General features: G+C 40.7%; 1 long non-coding RNA gene and 1 other non-coding gene across 2 annotated transcripts in view; both read right to left on the bottom strand.

Annotated features, from left to right (window-relative positions):
• The window catches only part of LOC129404422 (uncharacterized), a 66,195-nt gene extending 53,136 nt beyond the window's left edge, over positions 1 to 13,059 (bottom strand). The window contains exons 1-2 of the long non-coding RNA XR_008629853.1: positions 12,762 to 13,059; positions 9,774 to 9,851 (exon numbers count right to left, since the gene is read on the bottom strand). This is a non-coding gene — a long non-coding RNA (uncharacterized LOC129404422). The remainder of the gene's footprint in view (positions 1 to 9,773; positions 9,852 to 12,761) is intronic.
• Positions 2,852 to 2,958, bottom strand: LOC129404500 (U6 spliceosomal RNA). The gene has a single exon (XR_008629898.1). It is a non-coding gene; the product is annotated as a U6 spliceosomal RNA (small nuclear RNA).
• Positions 13,060 to 18,104: the final 5,045 nt, after the last annotated feature.

Genomic DNA, 18,104 nt, shown 5'->3' with positions numbered 1-18,104 from the left:
GCTGGAAAGCTCCCCGTGGCAAATATGCCAAAAACAGTAGTGACAAGTCTCACAATGGAGACGTTACGGATACCCGCTCGAGCAAATCCATGAATAACATGCTATAGTGCAGTGCTACATATTATTAGGCCCAGCACTACTACTCTGTAACCACTCTTAGAACTTGCAAAACTTCCGTTGATTTCAATGGTCTTCCTAGTTAATGTTCTAGATAACAAAAACACGTTAAGTGTCATTAAGAATGTCCTATATTCAGGTGCAGAATTTGCAGTGTATGTTCTGTGTAACTTTTACCAAGTTCTCAGTTCTCTATTCATTAAAATTGACCAATAATGCATTAACCCAATTAGACTGCTTTGAGAATTAAATGATAGCGCATAGAAAAATGCATACAAATATACCTAAAAAGTACTGGCCCAATATAAATGCTAGTAATGAATAGTTGTTTGCCATGTCAATAATACTGAGTATTATCCAATATTCAGCTTAATATCATCTCCTAGAGAAAACTTTTCTGGCTCACTAACAAAGTTACCCAATTTAATATCTCATAGTCACAGTCTTCTCCATCACTGCACTTACTAGAGTCATAAAATTACATTTCAATATATGATTACTTTATTAATGCTTCCCATAGTCTATAAGCTCCATCTACACACTAATCTACAAGCTCAATAAAGACAGAAGTGAGATCTGTTATATTCATTATTAGAATGAATTCTAACATTTGGCTCATTTTTAAGCATAAAAAAGTCTTCTATATATATTTGTTGAAGGAATGAAATAAATGATTGATTTCCTAGCCTGAAATCTGTAGACCAGCAGCCTACCCTAGAGCTTGGTTTAAGTGCAGAATCACAGGCCTGATTCCAAACGAACAGGATACAAACACGCACCCGAACACAATCCCCAGGTAATTCATAAGCTCATTAAAGTTTTAGATGTATGGACTCTGCCCACTCTTCACCAGTCAATACATGGAGAGGAAAAAGAGAGGTGACGTGGAAAGAAGAGAAAACTAAAAGAAAAAAGATGTGAGGGAATGGAAGGGGAAGTCAAACACTAAACTTGTGTGTAAAATAGCACTCTCTTCTATAATTGCAGATCTCATATTTCCAGTACAAACATTATTATAAATATTGCCATTTCTAAAAACTAGTTGCATTTTCTTCCAGTCACAGTCAAGTTGTTTTAGTTTCCTATTCACAGATGATATTTTATTTCCAGAAGACTATTTTGGCCTCCATTGAATTATTTATTTCAGAGACTTTACATCCTAAAATATTCTCTGGAAGAGACAAAAACATCATCTGTGCCCAATCCTGGAAAAACCAACCCCACACCATGAAGTTGGGTGTCATTTGAGTCACAAAGTTCCAAAATTTGAATGCTCGCTTGCCCACTACAACCTCACATCAAAATTACACATCAAAATCTCTTCTTTATAGGGTATCAAACCAAACAGTATCAAACCAATTCCATCCCAACCACTCAAAGAGATTATAAAAGTATGTGCAGTACCCAGATGACCCTTGGAAAAATAACAGCCTAGCTATTTAATTGACAGGTTATTGTTTTTAGAATGTATTTCCATTTTTCAATAGTAAGAGCCATTTGTTATTGGATAATGAGAATCAAAGAGATTCAATGAAGGATCTCATTGCCTGTGTTCATGATCATACACGTTTTTTTAAGATCTGATTTCAAAATTCCTTTGTAGCAGTGTCCTCTGCTCCAAGGGAAGAAATGGACCTAGCCAAAAACAACATGCATTTCTCTCAATTGAGTCCTCCCTCTCATCCTACCTGGCAAGGCTGCAGCTGGAGAGCTGATGATTTCCCAGTGACACTTGAATTTGTTGCTTAAAGTTCTGCCATTGCTTCTCATTCACCTACTACTCCTCTCTTTGACTCTTCCTTCTGTCTCCATTGCACATAAAAAAAACACCTGCCTTGGAATATTCGGAAGCTGCTGAATCTCTAGAGCTAATGCTTTCCCTTAAATGCAGTTCCCACCTCTAAAGCTTGTACTTGGAGTATATTGGAGTATATTATTCGTTCAGAGCCCAAGGTCACAGGTGTGCATAATATTGAGAAGTGGATGTTTGGAATTAGGACACAAGCTAGACACTCAGCGGAAGCAATAGCTGTCCTATTAGAAAAAATCCAGCATTCAACTACTAGTCCATTGGCCAATGCTACTCCACAAATGTAGAACGTTTAAAAACTTCTCACCTATCACCTTGGTTATAATTGCCAATCCATGAACCAGTATGCAGAATAGGGGATGGTTAACAAGTATAAAATGATTAAAGAATGCTGCTCTAATCCAAACATATGAGCCAAAGAACCCTAAATAGGGCTGTTACCATCATGTGGGGACATACCATAGTATCAATAATTTCTTCAAGGAAGGCACTTACCAATTACCCAGCACAGCACAGTACAATGTAAAATACGTGAATTTTGAAAGCATACCACTCAGAGTTTGAATCCTGACTCCCATACCTGCTGGTTATTACGCCTGGGAAAATTGTGTTTTATTTTCTAATTTTCCTCATCTTTTTTTTAAATAAATTTATTTATTTTTAATTAATGAATCACCATGAGGGTACAGTTACGGATTTATACACATCTGTGCTTATGCTTCCCCCATACAAAGTTCGGGAACCCATCCCTTCACCAGTGCCCATACTCCACCACCAGTAAACCCAGCATCCCTCCCATACTCCCCAATCCCATCTCCCCCCACCCCACCCTGTCACTGTGGCAGGGCATTCCCTTCTGTTCTCTCCCTCTAATTAGCTATTGTGGTTTGCAATAAAGGTGTTGAGTGGCCACTGTGCTCAGTCAAAAATATGGAACGCTTCACGAATTTGCGTGTCATCCTTGCGCAGGGGCCATGCTAATCTTCTCTGTATCGTTCCAATTTTAGTATATGTGCTGCCGAAGCGAGCACAATTTTCCTCATCTTTTAAAAATACAGGTTAAAAAATAATACAGGTGGTTCATAATTCTCCTGCTTTAAAGGGGATCTTGTCACCAAAGTGTCTGACATGTGGGCAACTGTCAGGAAGTATTTATTTTTCTCACCTTTTCCACCCCAACAGATATAGTTTTCCAATCCTGAAAAGAAGTAGAAATGAAGTAGGAGCAAGGAGAATGGAGAGAGGAACATAAAGAGACACCTAGTCAGTACTTAGAGATAAGTGCAACTTAAAGAAAATTTGGTTGTCAAAGCAGATGTAACTCTTGAAGTGATGGTTAAAAGGGATTTCCTTTCCAACATAAAGTCTAGCAAAGACTTGTTTATGATTTCCTTTTTTCCTATTAGCTGTTTTAGCATTGCTTACATTTTAAAACCAATCAGGGCCTCTCCTGCACCAATCACTGAAGCAAACAAGTCCTGCTGCTATCCAGACAAGTCATTATTGGTTCTATCCAGTCTTTGGAAAGAGGATTAACAAGGTTCTCAGTCAAAGCTTTGAAACTTGCTCAGGTGGCACTGGGATCCTATCCCAAGAAGCTTCCCTTTTGCCATATACGTGGGCTGCTTTATCAAAGAATGCTGAGGAGAGGGAGACACAGATTGATGGGGAGTCAGGAAAAGGAGTCTTAATCCATGGAGCTCCTGGCGCCAGGCATAAGACAAACTTTAAATTGTAGTAGAGACAACAGTAATCTTGAGATGTCTGGAGGGAGTTTCAGCAGCTACAAGTCTAGGCTGACACAAAGGGAATCCTCCCATAGTCCTTGGGGCTTTGTTAATGGATGACATTGGTTTGTCCAAAGTGAGGGCTTAAGGGTGAATAGTGAAACAAGTTAATGACAGTTCAGCAGCTAGGATCCTCATGGATGGGTACTGCTTGACTCCAGTTATATTTTATTCTAGAAATCCTGACCTACTTTGAGTGGTACATTACTTAAGACATTTTGTAGGTCTTTCCATTGTTTTCATACTCTCATACCACCACCAGCCATTTCACCAAAATTTAATTTTAGAAAAAAAAAAGGCAAGACTTTTATAGCTATGTAACTGTACACCATGACTCAGAGAATAGAGTAGAAAGTAAAGGTGCACACTGAAATCACCTGGGAGTCCCCAGTCCCCAGTCAGGCCTCTGATCAACTAATTCTGAGTCTGAGAGCTGACACAGACATCAGGGTTTTATTTATAAGCTTCCCAGATGATTCTAATGTGAAGTCAGATGACAGTGTAAAGGCATCAGCGTAGAAGCTTGGTAGCTTGGGAACATCAATAATACCCAACAGGATGTCAAGATAAATCAAGCTGGATGGTGGGTATCATTGGTAGTTTTGCACAGGGCAATTGCATGCCTTTTTTTTTGCATATCATCTGAAACATTTCATATAGCCAAATGTGCTTTCAGTGAGTGTAAAGTTCCCCAAGATGCCAAGTAGATTAAGCCTCGATCCCTGATTTTTTAAAAATCATAACAGTTTTGCTCACACCTGTTCCAGGCATACTGCAAATTGCTAGAGATGTGATTAGGATGGTATTTAAAAGAGCAATAACAACCAACATCAGCTGAGAGCTTACTCTAGCCTGGTACAATGCTAAGCACTGTATACATATTTTCATGGAGTTAGCCCATAAATACTGAGGTTCACACAACCAACCAACATTCCCACTTGAAGGAGGGGATTAAAGAGATTAAATGATTTGCCCCAGGTTACACAGCCAGTATGTGCCACTGTTGAGTCTTTAAGTCAGGTATTTGAATTCTCATTTGGAATGCAATGATGAATTAGGTAAACGAGGCAATGTTCTACTCTTCATTTGTATTTTTATTAGTTTATTTGGTAGACCCTTGCCATTTTGTACAAAATATCTGCTGGGGAGACAGCACAAGGGCTGAGCTCCTGCTTCGCATGGAGGGCCAGGGTTTCATTTCCAGCACTTCATAGTTCCTTCCACCTCCCCTGCCCCCAGCATTTCCAGGGGTGACTGCCAATGCCAGCGCAGTGCAGGGAGTAACCCCCAAGCACTGCTGGGTGTGGCACAGAAACATCATCATCAACAAATAAAGTATTTGCTGAGTTAGACAGTTTCCTGTCTTCTCAGTCTGGTGTGGAAAAATATATATGATTGTAAAAGGACATCTGAAGGGTTGTCAGAATATAAATAAAAGGCAATTAGTTCTGCCAAAATAGAAAGGATTGTGTTGAGGGAGGCTTACAAATAGGAGATTGTGTTTTGTAAGGACTTTGAACATTGAGTAGAAGTCTGCCTGACAGGAAAAAAAAAAAAAGCAGGCCAAATGAGGGGTCAGCAGAAAAAACACAGGGTACAACACTCTGAAGTAATGGTCAACCAATACCAGCAGAATCGCCTTGTTAGAACAACGCTGGGCCCAGTCTTCAGAGCTTCCGATTCGGCAGAGCCCTGCAAGATCACTAATTTGCATATTTGCATTTCTAATGAGATCTCCTGGGAAGCTGATCCTTCCTGATAATAGAGGACACTTGGTTAACAGCCGGAGCCCAAGCAGAAGGCTCAGCTGGAAACCACAGTAGCCTGTGTGAGAGGCTTGCCAAAGCCCGCAAGTCTTGCACCAACAGAAAATTCCCCAGAGACGGAGGATTTCTTCTCTTTCTGCAAGGAGTGGTAGTTAAATTTTACCACTGGTTTGGGGAGCAATTCATACTGAAGTCTGCCCAGTAGGAGGAAGTAGAGAAACCACAACTTGGGGCTGAAACAAGGGAACCTAGGATTTAATTGCATTTCTGCCTCATCAGTACCCCTTTCTGACTGAGAGGGCCCAAGGCTAGAAAAGGGCCAACACATTGGCTCTTTTGTTATGTGAGCTAATGTCTGTAGCCAGCTCGTGTGAAAGATGGCCCTTTTCACAGCTCCCGGTCCAGTTCATCCAGTTCTGAGGCAGTGTCTGCTGAGCACAGGTGAGTACCTGTGTTTAATCACCAAGATGACCTCTTGACCCCCCCTTGAACAATGCTTTCCCCAATGGAGGGGAAGCTGTAAACACAAGCTCAATTGGAGGAGGCTGAGTGGAATGACATCCTTGTGAAAGTCTTTTCCTTCTACCTCTAATTCAATTACCACACTTTGCTTCTCTCATTTCCCAGGATGGAAAAACCTAGGTTGCATTTGCTATTGCTCTAAGCTACTTGAACCGAACTGTGATGAGCAACTCTGAAGGTCTGTTCCCAATGCTCAATGCTTGGATCCCTTGCTATTCTCTCTGTCTTTGTCTCTCTCTGTGTCTGTCTCCTCTCTCTCTCTCTCTCTCTCTCTCTCTCTCTCTCTCTCTCTCTCTCTCTCTCTCTCTGTCACACACACAAACACACACACACACACACACACACACACACGTCTTACTTGTCTAATAATTGAGGAAAAAGAGGCATCTTGCTCCAGTTCCCACACTTTTCACTAGAATGCTGTGCCAGATGATGGTGAACAGCTGTGTGTATTACATTCCTGGCACGGGTCCTTCCCAGCCCCACTTCTCCTGCCAGAACTGACAGAGAAATGGGAAATGCCTACCAGAGAAAGACAAAAGAAACCAAATCATGTTATTTGGATTCTGTGTTCCATTTTTAGTTTTCTTTCTAATGCAACCTCCCTTCATTCAATTGCAAGCTTTTGGAAAACCTGTAGAAGCCCGTTGAACCACTGGTCAATATGGTGCTGGGGACACTTGGGTTTCATTTTGAAATGATCATTTTTCTTAGTGTTGACTTGGAAGAAGAGGAAGAAAAAGAGGTGGTCAGATAAATCTCTGAGATGTGGCAAGCCTGGTGCCTGAGATTGCTCTGGAGGCCTGAGCGTCATTGTAGGCTAGGGAAATAGGAGCTTTATTATCAGCATTATTGATGAGGTGTTAGCTTCCTTTCCAGAGATGAGTTCATTTTTGTCCTTGTGTCTATTAGCCTTCACAAGAACCCAATTAAGGGTGATTGCCTTAAAAGAGGGGGGTGATTAAATTCACAGATTTCTGGGAAAACCACTTTGGAAGTTGTGGAAAATGAGTTTCACTGCTGAGCTTCCTTTTATTTAAAAAAAAAACAACAACAAAAATAAGAATCAAGGTGCAAACCTGTATCTTGGATTTTCCATCTACAATAGATCATAAACTAATAGCCATAAATTTTCCTGCACTTTACTTTTCTCCAGAGATGCCCTGGATGCTTCTTCCAGGCCCAGACTGCCTTTTCTAAGAGGAGGTTAGGGCTTCTTTGTTTATGGGGCACAAGGGGAAATTCTGACTTGGGAGTAGTAGACAGGCCAACCTATTGCCGGGATTTACATGGAAAGGGAAGGATTTCCTTTGCAATCAATACGGGAAAAAAGGTTCTTGTTTTTATTTGGGTCCTAAAAATGTTGCTAAGGGGGGTATGATGTAAATGAAATCTGATTTTTCACGGAAATGAGGACAGCTTGGAGAATACACACTTGACCCATACATTGATACTTTGATACCCCAAATGTTAAAGAAATTACCATCACTGGCAAGGCAGAGAGTAGTCCTCAGCAGGAAATATGAATATTGAGAGAAACATAAGTACCACTTTCAAACTTTTAACTGTATAACAAGGATATTCAAGATAAATACCCACCCATCCAAAGTCTTAGGCTTTATTTATTTAAGAGACTCTTTCCCAAATCATTTTTTGCAGAACCTGAACCTCAGCTGAGGCTCTGTCATAAAAAGCTTTAGGGTGGTAGAATTGGGACAATGCTGCAGCTCACCTATCCCTAGATTCAAGCCCTTATTGACATCAAAATAGCAGCTGAGTTAGTGAAAGTCTACTTGAACAAAGTGTTAATAAGTGACTTTTATATTTCTACCCTATGAGGTCTTCAAAATATGCTCCTAGGAAGCAGATACTAACACCTGATTTTACACACCAGGAAAGTGAGGTGTGGAGTAGCTAAAAGAGTTGCTCAATTAAAAGTTAAAAGGTAAAACATGGTGGTATATTTCAACCCCAACTAAGCTTGTAACCACTAAGCTTATCACTTTCATGCTGTGTCGATACTTTCTCTCCTTCCATAATAGCACTCTTTTCCCTTATTGCTTTTCTACACACCTAAGTCCATTTCGAACTGTGACCACTGATCACACTTCTTTCTTGTGATCTCTTAATTATTTTCTTATGCCATCCCATAGAGCCTGCTTGGCATAATTTTAGAACAGAACTTTTCCCAACATGTAGTTTTTATGCTTGAATCTTAGTTGGCCTTTGTGTAACTGCTTCCAGCACCCTTTAGTGGATTTTCATCTATATCTTTGACAGTTTATGGATAAACAAAGATGTAAGGAAACAGGATGTATCTGGGTTGATTTACCCCACCCTTAGCAAGGGAATTTTCACCCATAAAATGAAAGTAAATAATCACGAATCACTAAATCCCCGTTAATTGTCAATTTCTTGAGCGGGCTCAGTAATCTCTCCATTCGTCTTTTCCCTGAGATCTCAGAAGTCTCTCTCAACGATGTTGCACTGGAGGCTCTTTCAGGGTCAAGAGAATGAGATCCAGCTTGTTACTGGATTTAGCATATGAATACACCATGGGAAGCTTGCAAGGCTGTCCCATGTGGGCAGGAAACTCTCAGAAGCTTGCCAGTTTCTCCCAGAGGGAGAAGTGGCCACGCACTTCTGGGAGCTTGCTTTTAAGTCTCTGGGTGCTGACCATTGATGGAACTACACACACCTGGGTTCCTCTGCTGGTACCTTCATGCGTGAGGCCTGTCCAAACGTGTGGAGAGGGACCTCGAGCATGGCTGTAGCTAGGTTCCAGTGGTCTTCGGCCACCAGGAGCTCTGCTCGGGGTGGGGAGGGAAGCTGGAACCCATCCCCTCTGAGGGACCCTGGGGAAGACAGCCAGGCGTGCGGGCAAGAGACCCTCTGAATCGCTCTCTTCTGGGAGCTTGCTTTTAAGTCTCTGGATGTTGACCGTTGATGGGATTACACACACCTGAGTTCCTCTGCTGGTATCTTCATGATCTTCATGCGTGAGGCCTGTCTGAACGTGTGGAGAGGGGCCTCGAGCATGGCTTCAGCTAGGTTCCAGTGGTCTTTGACCGCTGGGAGCTCTGCTCGGGGTGGGGAGGGAAGCTGGAGCCCATCCCCTCCGAGAGGCCCAGGGGAAGACAGCCAGGTGTGCGGGCAAGAGAAAGTGAATTAAAAAAGGTAAAATTAGGAGTTTAAAAAATGATATGCAGGGTATAGAGTTAGTTGTGCACAACTGAGATTACTATACACTGAGATCTGAATAGCTGCTAAATGAGGTTGTATTATCTGATGGGTATGTGTGTGTTGAGGAACAAGGAGGTAAGAAGAAACAGAGAGCCTTCCTTTCACATTAAAGAGACTGTTCATGGGCCGGAGCTGTTCGGATACCTATGTTACATAGGCTGACTGGGTTAGATTCCTGACACCCCATAGGTTCCCCCAAGCACCGCCAGAAGTGATCCCTAAATATAGAACCAGGAATAAGTTCCTGGCACTGTTAGTTGTCAAACAATTAAAACAACAAAAGTTTGAAGAAATGAAACAGAGGGCCAAAGAGACACTACAGGACATAGAGCACTTGCCTTGTTCATGTAGCAACCCTGGGTAGAGTCCTAGTACTACATGTGGTCCCCTGAGCACTTTCAGAGGTCACTGTAGAGCACATACCCAGAAATAGTCCCTGAGAACCACCAACTGTGGCCCAAATATCTCAAAATAAAGTAATGCCTAAACGCATGAGAACCAAGTTATTTGTTAATCACTTTACCTTACCTAAGCATGGATCCACTCAGAAAATGGACTTGTCACAGGTGAAGAGAATGGTTAGTTATTAGCCTCTGACAGTCCTGTCTGAAGAGAGGCAGAACAGAAAGGGACCATAAGTGATATCCTTGGTTGCATAAGATTGCACACACTACCTAAATCTCCTCTTACTAAATTATTATCCTTCCTGCTGCTACAAGTAGCAAATGGTTCAACTGAAGATCTTTCAGTTTTGTACCTGTGCAAATGCTGTATGCATTCTGCAGAAACTGTACTGCAAATGTTAAGTTCTGATCATTTTCTTAGGCTAGAAATACTCAAGACCATACAGTCTCATGACAGTAGGCAGTGGCAATAAACTGCAGAATACAATCAATCTCACATTCAGCAGGCCAACAGTCTGCACCCTGCAGTGTTCAGTGATCAAGGATTTGGGAGTATTGTGTTTTTTCATCTCATCAAGTGCCCAAAGAGTCCATCTGTGTCTCCCATTTCTGGTGAGCAGAAAAGAAAGGCAATTACTCTTGAGATGAAACTCAAGATGACTGTCCAACTGAAGGCTAGTCTAAGCATGCTGAGCACACTTAAAGCAGAGGGGTTTCAGCTGGGAAGTTTGATAGCTTAAGTATGCTAAGGGCATTTTTTGAGGGGTCTCTCAAGTACTTAGGAGTTCCCAAGTACTCAGGGTCACCCCAGTGTTTCTTGATTAATCAGATGGATAGTTTAATGCCAGGGTATGTGAATGTGGCACTACTTGGGTTCTGTGGTACCAGAAAGCCCCAGGGTCACTCCAGCAGTGATCTGGAGCTCTTTGATCTATACCTGGCAAAGTTCAAGGACTGTGTGTTCCTTGGTCAAAGGATCAAACAGATTCAGGAACTTTCAAGACATGCACGATCACCTCTCTATTCACTCCTTCACGCCAATACTTTCAACTAATTATGGGTATAGGGGTATATGGTTCTATGATAAATCAAGGGGCAATTGTATATGTTCATATTCCCAGAGCACCAACACATGACGAATTTACCCTCCTCTCACCTTATCAATGAGGAAAAAGTTAATGAGCACCTACATAGAACTCAGAATTTTCTTTATACACTGTCAATTTGCCAATGTATAAATATGATGATGATGTCTGAGAAAGTTTTGTATGGTCAAAACTGGCCAATGTTCTCTATGGATAATCTCCTATGTTCCTAATGGCTTTACAAAGTAGAGTCTGTTATTAATTGTGTTTGATCCAGAAGAGAAAGTGGAGGCCAAAGAGAACCAATAACATATCAAAAATCATAGAGCTTTAGAAAGGGCAGAGCAAAACACCAAGGTCATGGCCTGAAATTTTAAAGACTGCATCTTTACAGTTCTCAGATCCTAGGGACATGAGTGGGAATTTCCCCGCTGTCACTTTTCTTGCACTCTGTGGGGTCTGTTTAGGAAATGTCAATAAAAAAGGAAAACACTTGATTCCCAGTTTAAAGACAATTTATATTGCTACTCAGGTAACTGGGACCTCAAATGTTGCTGGGAACAATAATAGCAACAACAGTAACAGCAACAAAAAAAAAATCAGATCATTTATTTCTTGGAAAATGCTAATTATACGGATTTAAATTTTTTTTTGGTTAAAAATGCCAAGACTATAAACCAGTACTTGCCTACAGTCCAAACATGTCATTATTTAGGCAATGAATATTAGAAATTATTCTCCTTCCAGCCTTAAAAAAAGTACTAAAATTGTTCTGTCACTTAATTCTTTAAAATAACTCATATACTACCTTGTAAAACTGAGAGACGAGGTTTATGTAATCTCTCATAATGACAAAACAAAAACAATAGGAGAGGGAAGGAGATTGTGGGATGACTATAATACTTCTGTGCATGAAAGCTTTAAATATCAATGAGAAACTTTTGTAATTTAAAAAACAAAAAGCTGCCAAGCCACAAAATACAAGGGGGAAACTTAGATGCCAAGTGAAAAACATTAATCTATAAAATCTGTATTCTGTTCAATCCCCACTATATTCCCTTCTGGGAAAGGCAAAATTTTTTTTTAGCTTTTTTGGGGTCACACCTGGCGGTGCTCAGGGGTTACTCCTGGATCTGCACTCAGGAATTACTCCTAGTAATGCATGGGCAGGCCATCTGGGATGCCAGGATCTAATCTAAGTCAGCTGCATGGCGGGCAAATGCTATAACCACTGTGCTATCACTCCGGCCCCTGGGAAAAGCAAAATTAAGGAATCTGGTTGCTGACAGGGTAAGTGGGAAAAACATGCACCCTCACACAGAAAGAAATAAATGGAGAGAGCACAGAGGAATTTTAGTAAATCTATTCTCTGTCATATAGTGGTCACATTTATCCAAGTCCACAGAATGCAAAGTGGGAAGAGTAAACCCTAACATGTGTATGGATTTTTGCTAATTATTAACACTGGTTTATCAATGACTACAAATGCAACATGCTGGTTCACTTTAAGAGGACATTAACAATAGGGGAAGCTTAGGGCATGAAAGTAAATCTGGGACCTCTGGATGTTCTGCCAAAGAGTCTTATAAACCAGACACTGCTCCCCACAAAACAGACTTAAAAAATATTTGTGCTACTTTTAGGTATCCTAGTATCCCTGTAGACAATAGTGTCTTATGGGGAAAAAAAAGTTTATAATCCTCTCCATGTATGATATCAATTCGGCACATGGGTTGGGACAAATGAGGATGACATGAAAGGTCACTTGAAATGTCTCAGTGGGCTGAAAAAACAAAGCAAACTTTGTGTCACAACTGCACTCACCCCATGGAACCCTAGAGATGGCAGGAGATAAAACAATACTCTTTATCACCGGCAGATTAACCAGCAAGGACATGTTCTTTCTGTTTTTCCTATAGGCTCCCAGTACAAAGTGCCCTTTGTCCTTACACCTGTGGGAGGGTGCAAGAGCTCTTGACAGAGACCTGGTGAGGTTTATGTGAGGCCACACAGTTCAGGTTTCTTACCTGTGTCTCTGATGGGTCCCATCCCATTTCATAATATGCCTTCCAGCAAAGGAAGTTGGAAACCAAGCCCTTCATGTTCAAAAAGAAAGAAGTAGGTCCAAGCTTTCCTTGACCAAAATAAAAGTCCAGATATGCATGCTGGAGAACAATCTGACAGTCTGTGGCATGTTTGGCTCTCATCCAGACATGGGCATGAAGTCAAGAAAGGTCCTTCTCTTCCCCTGGCTTCTAGCTTGGCATCAGGTGCAGAGAAAAGGTCCGGCAATGCCAATGCTTGCTGAATAAATGTGTCTCCAGGATTGCTAAAAAAAAAAAAAAAGGAAATGGCAAAATGATTTGTTGAGCTTGACACCTGATTTTCCCAGCTGTTTCGCTAAAGTTTTGAGACAATTGCTGAGGGCATGTATGGCTATGAGCCTGAATGGCTTTCTTTGTTCTAGATCCTTGTCTGTCATAAGAACCATTGATTCTAACTGTCTTCTGGAAAAAATACTCCAGTTTTCTTTGGGCAACTAACCGTCATCCTATTCTTTTTGTCACCCTGTTCTTTGTGTTTGAAGTATATCTGTTGATACTTTTTTTTGGCACAAGAGATGGTCTGTGCTAGACCCAGCCAAAGACAGCACCATTTCTCCTTAGCCTTAGTGGCACTCAGAAAAGAACCCATACAATTCAATCTGAACTTGTGAGTATTACAACTGGGATTTGGGTGGCATGGTTTAAATGTTTGCTTGTTTGGTTGTTTTTTGGCTACAATTGGATTGCTAAATTGGTTACATGAACAGTTAAAGTTACTACTTAAGTTTTTAGCTGTCACTTGAAGGAAAATCTTCAATGAAAATGAAGCAAAATTAGAGGAAACTTGAACTGAAAGACAGAAAGCAAACAAGTTCTGGTGAAAGTATGTGAACTTGCACCAGTTTAAACCTGAAGTCAACATATTACCTAGACTTTTCATGAAACGTACCACCAGATTTCCCAGATTTTAATGCCCCCTTATCATGAATTAGGGTTTATAACATGTCCATTTCCCCCTTTGTATTTTAATTCTGAGTCATGAGTAGCATTTTCAATTAGAATCAAGGAGGAACATTCTAACCGGAAAACGTTCTATCTAGAGCTTCCACCACATTTTTAGATTGAGCACACCTGGCGGGGGATGGGGAAGATAACATCTAACAGGAAGAATCCTTGCAATAGCATAGCCAAATTCCAACAAAAGGAAGAATTCTCCTTTGTTGAACACTGCATTTCACCATGAACTCTAAATCTTTTCATAGCTTAGAAAAACTTGGCATGTAGCAAAGTCCTGCCAACTAAGATATCCGAGATGGGCCCTTGGGCCATTCCTGGCCCACATCCTGAAAACATGCTCCCCACACCCCCAGTCATCTCACCTTCAATATACCATTAACACTAGGATTAGGGCTCAAAGCTAGGGCAACTGGAGCTTGAAAATAACCTTGATATCCATGGACAGGTTTAAAGAATGAAGAAAAATGTTTTGCAGCTCTTCACCCTACAGTTTCCATTAAACAGAATAAAAAACCTAACAAATATAGAGTGCTTAAACATCCTTTAGTCAGCTGAATAACTGAGGCTGAAGAGAAGTCAGCCATTGTTAAAGAAACAGCTTTAACTGGCGACTAAATAAATGGTTCAACTGGTGGAACACGCTTTGCATGTAGGCATTCGGGAAATCTGGGTTCAATCTCTAGCACCACATGGTCCCCTGAGTACAGCCAGGAGTGACTTTTAAGCACTGAGCTAGGAGAACCCCTTGATCACTTCTCAGTGTGGCCAAAGACACACACAAAAGAACCAAGCTCTGAAATCTAGTCCAGAAGCACCAATTATTTTACAATGTCTATCCGTCATTTTAAGATATATACTCGGCACATCACATAAGTTACTATATAACTCAATAATACTGATTTGTTCCATAGGTATCATCATTTCAGAGCTTCTTGTCATTACTAAAATTTTAGCAAATTACACCGTCCTGAGACACTGTCCCTTGCTCTCAGGTTTCCTGGACCTCTCCACAATTGAGATACATTAGCCAATGTCTGCTCCACTGTTAGATTACATTCTCTTTAGTCAATTCCCTCTTCCCTGCCCCAGTTAAAGAGTTTGAATATGACATTTGTGAACAAGAAAATCAAGCACAGAAATGATCCTTTCGTTAAATAATTATCTGGAGCTTCATGGGTAAATTTCAGGCCAAATTTCAGTCTTGAGGGATATTGCTGATGTAAGGTTTTAAATAAAAACTAACTGGACCAGCTTTGTCAAGGCCAACATGAGACCAGAAAGGAAAAAGTTGAGAGCTGCATCTGGGAATTCCAAGGGAAACATTTCATTTGTTCCTACCTACTAGGGTAATACATATTCTCCTCAGAAAATAGAGGAGTAAAGGGTGTTTAAACTGCTAGAAGTATTGTTAACCTCTTTTAGCATCTTTGGTTTTGGAATGGCAAAGCCATCTCCTGACAACCAATGGGAATGACCTGGCAGCAGTGGTGCCTGAACTGGGGCCTCTGTGTGCAACAGCACTCATGCCAAAGCCCCTGAAGGAGGTGCCACCCACCGTGAAGACTCTGGTGGGCGCCTACAATGGCAACAGCAAGACTTTCAACAAGACATTCAATAAGTTCACCATCACCTAAAAGCCCCCCCACCTTACACACACACATCATTCGCAGAATGTTGATTTACTTGCCATTCCCTATTCCAAACCAAACTCACCTAGCATTTCCATAACAACGTATTACTTCCCTCTGCAACATTTATTATATTTCTAATGATTTGCTTAATGTCTGTATACCCCACTGGACCTAAAATATTCACTTGGAGAAGTTGCATTACTCTTATACAACCTTAATACCTCGAGTTCTGTAAAACAGTGAATACTTACTGAATAATGAATGAACACTACAAGATCTTGATGTTAAATCTCAGCTATTTATAAAACAAACTTCTGAACTATCCTAAGAACATAGTGAAAAGGTGCTTCCAACAAGAAAAGTCATCGATATGTCAAGTTCATCAACATTACCAATTCATGGAACACTGTCCTGCCTTTTCTTTCTGTTTAAGTGTGTTCTTCCCCACAATATGTATGGTTTAAGGGAACTTTCATTCCACGTTGCTTTGACTGGTATGATAGCTGACTTATTTTCAAATTAGGAGCCCAAACACCCAGTGGAGGCTGGCTTTCCTTAGAGTTCTCTAAATTCCATAAGATATTTGAAAAGAGATCAAAGAATATACTGAATCACACATATGAACATTCGGGGAGAGGATTCTGGACCTGGCTTTGCTCAGAACATACTCCTGGGTCTGGGTTCAAGGGTCACTTCTAAAGGTGCTCAGGGGACATATGTGATGCTAGGGTTTAAGGCAGGGTTGACTGTGTGCAATCAAGAGCCTTAATCCCTATACTCTCTCTCTGGATTTCAGATAAACATTTAAAACATTTAAAAATTAAATATAACCACATGGTATTAATATTTGGAAGTTAAAACATACAAATTCTCTCATACTCTTCTCTACAAGGCTAAGAAGGTGATGTGGCTTCTACTCAGCCCTCAATTTTCTTGCTCTCTATTTCTTCTTCTTGCCTCTCTCAGATTGCTTGGAGAAATATGTCCATAAAAGAAATCTAGCTTTACTACATGACTCTGATGCAGAGGCTAAAATGGAAAGATAGCAGAGATTGCTAGAACAGCCCTAGCTATTCAAACTTTCCTAGCTCAACTGCCAGGCGTGTGATGGATAAAGACTGAGATGATGCCCATCGTCAGACACCACCTGACTACAGTTAGAGGTACACAGAAAATCCAAAGGAACTAGGAGAGAGAGAGGATTACAGGATTATTGCTGTTTTTAAGGCACTGAATTATATGATACTTTTTACAGAGCAAAATTTAGCTACTATGGTGGACAGGTGATCTGCAATGGAACCAGGTATTTGTTAAAGGCAAATGATAATACAGTCAGACATAATAAGTGCACTTCAAATGACAGGTAAGGTTTTTAGTAGTATGAATCGAGAAAAGTGACAGAAAATGGTTCGTCAAACCCAACTTGGTGTTTCAGTGTCTCAGAGGAATCTGTATTCAGTCAATACCATACTCATGTTGCAAGAATTTATTGATTTCAGCTAAACTTCAACAAACCCAGTCACTTTTAAATTGTAACAGTTTTGCTTTTAAATTTTCTCTGATTTTATTTAACTGCAATTTTAAAATCTATTTTATTAAGTATACATTTAAGCAACATTATAGTTCAATTAAGCCAACACCAGAGAACAAGAATTGTTTTTCTCTAAATGGAATCTTTTCTTGGGAGATCAATGAGGGAAGATCTTCAGAAAGAAATTTGATAGGTATTTAAATTTTTCATCTCATTAACTATTAAATAAAGTCATATCTATATGGCCTCCAATTAAATTAATTTTTCTTAACATCAGGATCCTCCATGAGCTATATTATGAATACACCACCAGTATCTCACCATTCTACAAAGAAGTGATCATCGATGCAAAGAGAGGGGTTCGGCAGGGCGACACCATTTCACCAAATCTCTTCAGTGCCACCCTCGAGAATATCATGCAACGACTGGAATGGGAAGGAATGGGAGTGAAAATAGATGTTCGGCAACTACACCACCTCTGTTTCTCTGATTACATAATTCTAATAACACCAAATATCAGCCAAGTGGCACGAATGCTGGCTGACTTGGACCGCAAGTGTGGGAAGGTCGGACTATAGCTGAATCTCATGAAAACAATGTTCATGAGAAACAAACTAGTTTCTAATGTTCCATTTGCCCTGAATGGAACCAACATCTGTGAATGCAGCAGTTCTGTGTACCTAGGTCAAGAACTCTACATGACGAACGATCTGGCACCTGAACTGCACAGAAGGAAAAGAGTGGCGTGCAATGCCTTTAAGAGTGTCAAAGAAATGGTTAAGAAGGTGAAGAACCTCCAGCTCCAGGCATATCTTTTCAACTCCACCATTATTCCTGCACTAGCATACACTTCAGAGACCTGGGCCTCATGAAAACAGGATGAGAACGGTATTCAGGTATCCCAAAGAGGAATCGAAAGAGCTATGCTTGGAGTATCACATTTCAGTCAAGTGAGAGAAGGAATCTGGAGTTCTGATCTCTTCATTGATCAAGAATCAGGAATGCAAGGCCAATTTCCAAGCTGTGGGGCAGAGAGGGATACTGGGATCATTGGTGGAAGTGAATGGGCACTGGTGGAGGGATGGGTAAACAATCACCATATGAGTGAAATGCAAATACAAAAGTTCGTAAGTTTGTAACTGTACA

This window comes from Sorex araneus, chromosome 4, assembly GCF_027595985.1.
Source record: "Sorex araneus isolate mSorAra2 chromosome 4, mSorAra2.pri, whole genome shotgun sequence".
NCBI classification, from domain to species: domain Eukaryota; kingdom Metazoa; phylum Chordata; class Mammalia; order Eulipotyphla; family Soricidae; genus Sorex; species Sorex araneus.
Note: the sequence above shows the minus strand (reverse complement) of the source record. Positions and strands in the feature narration are given on the sequence as shown.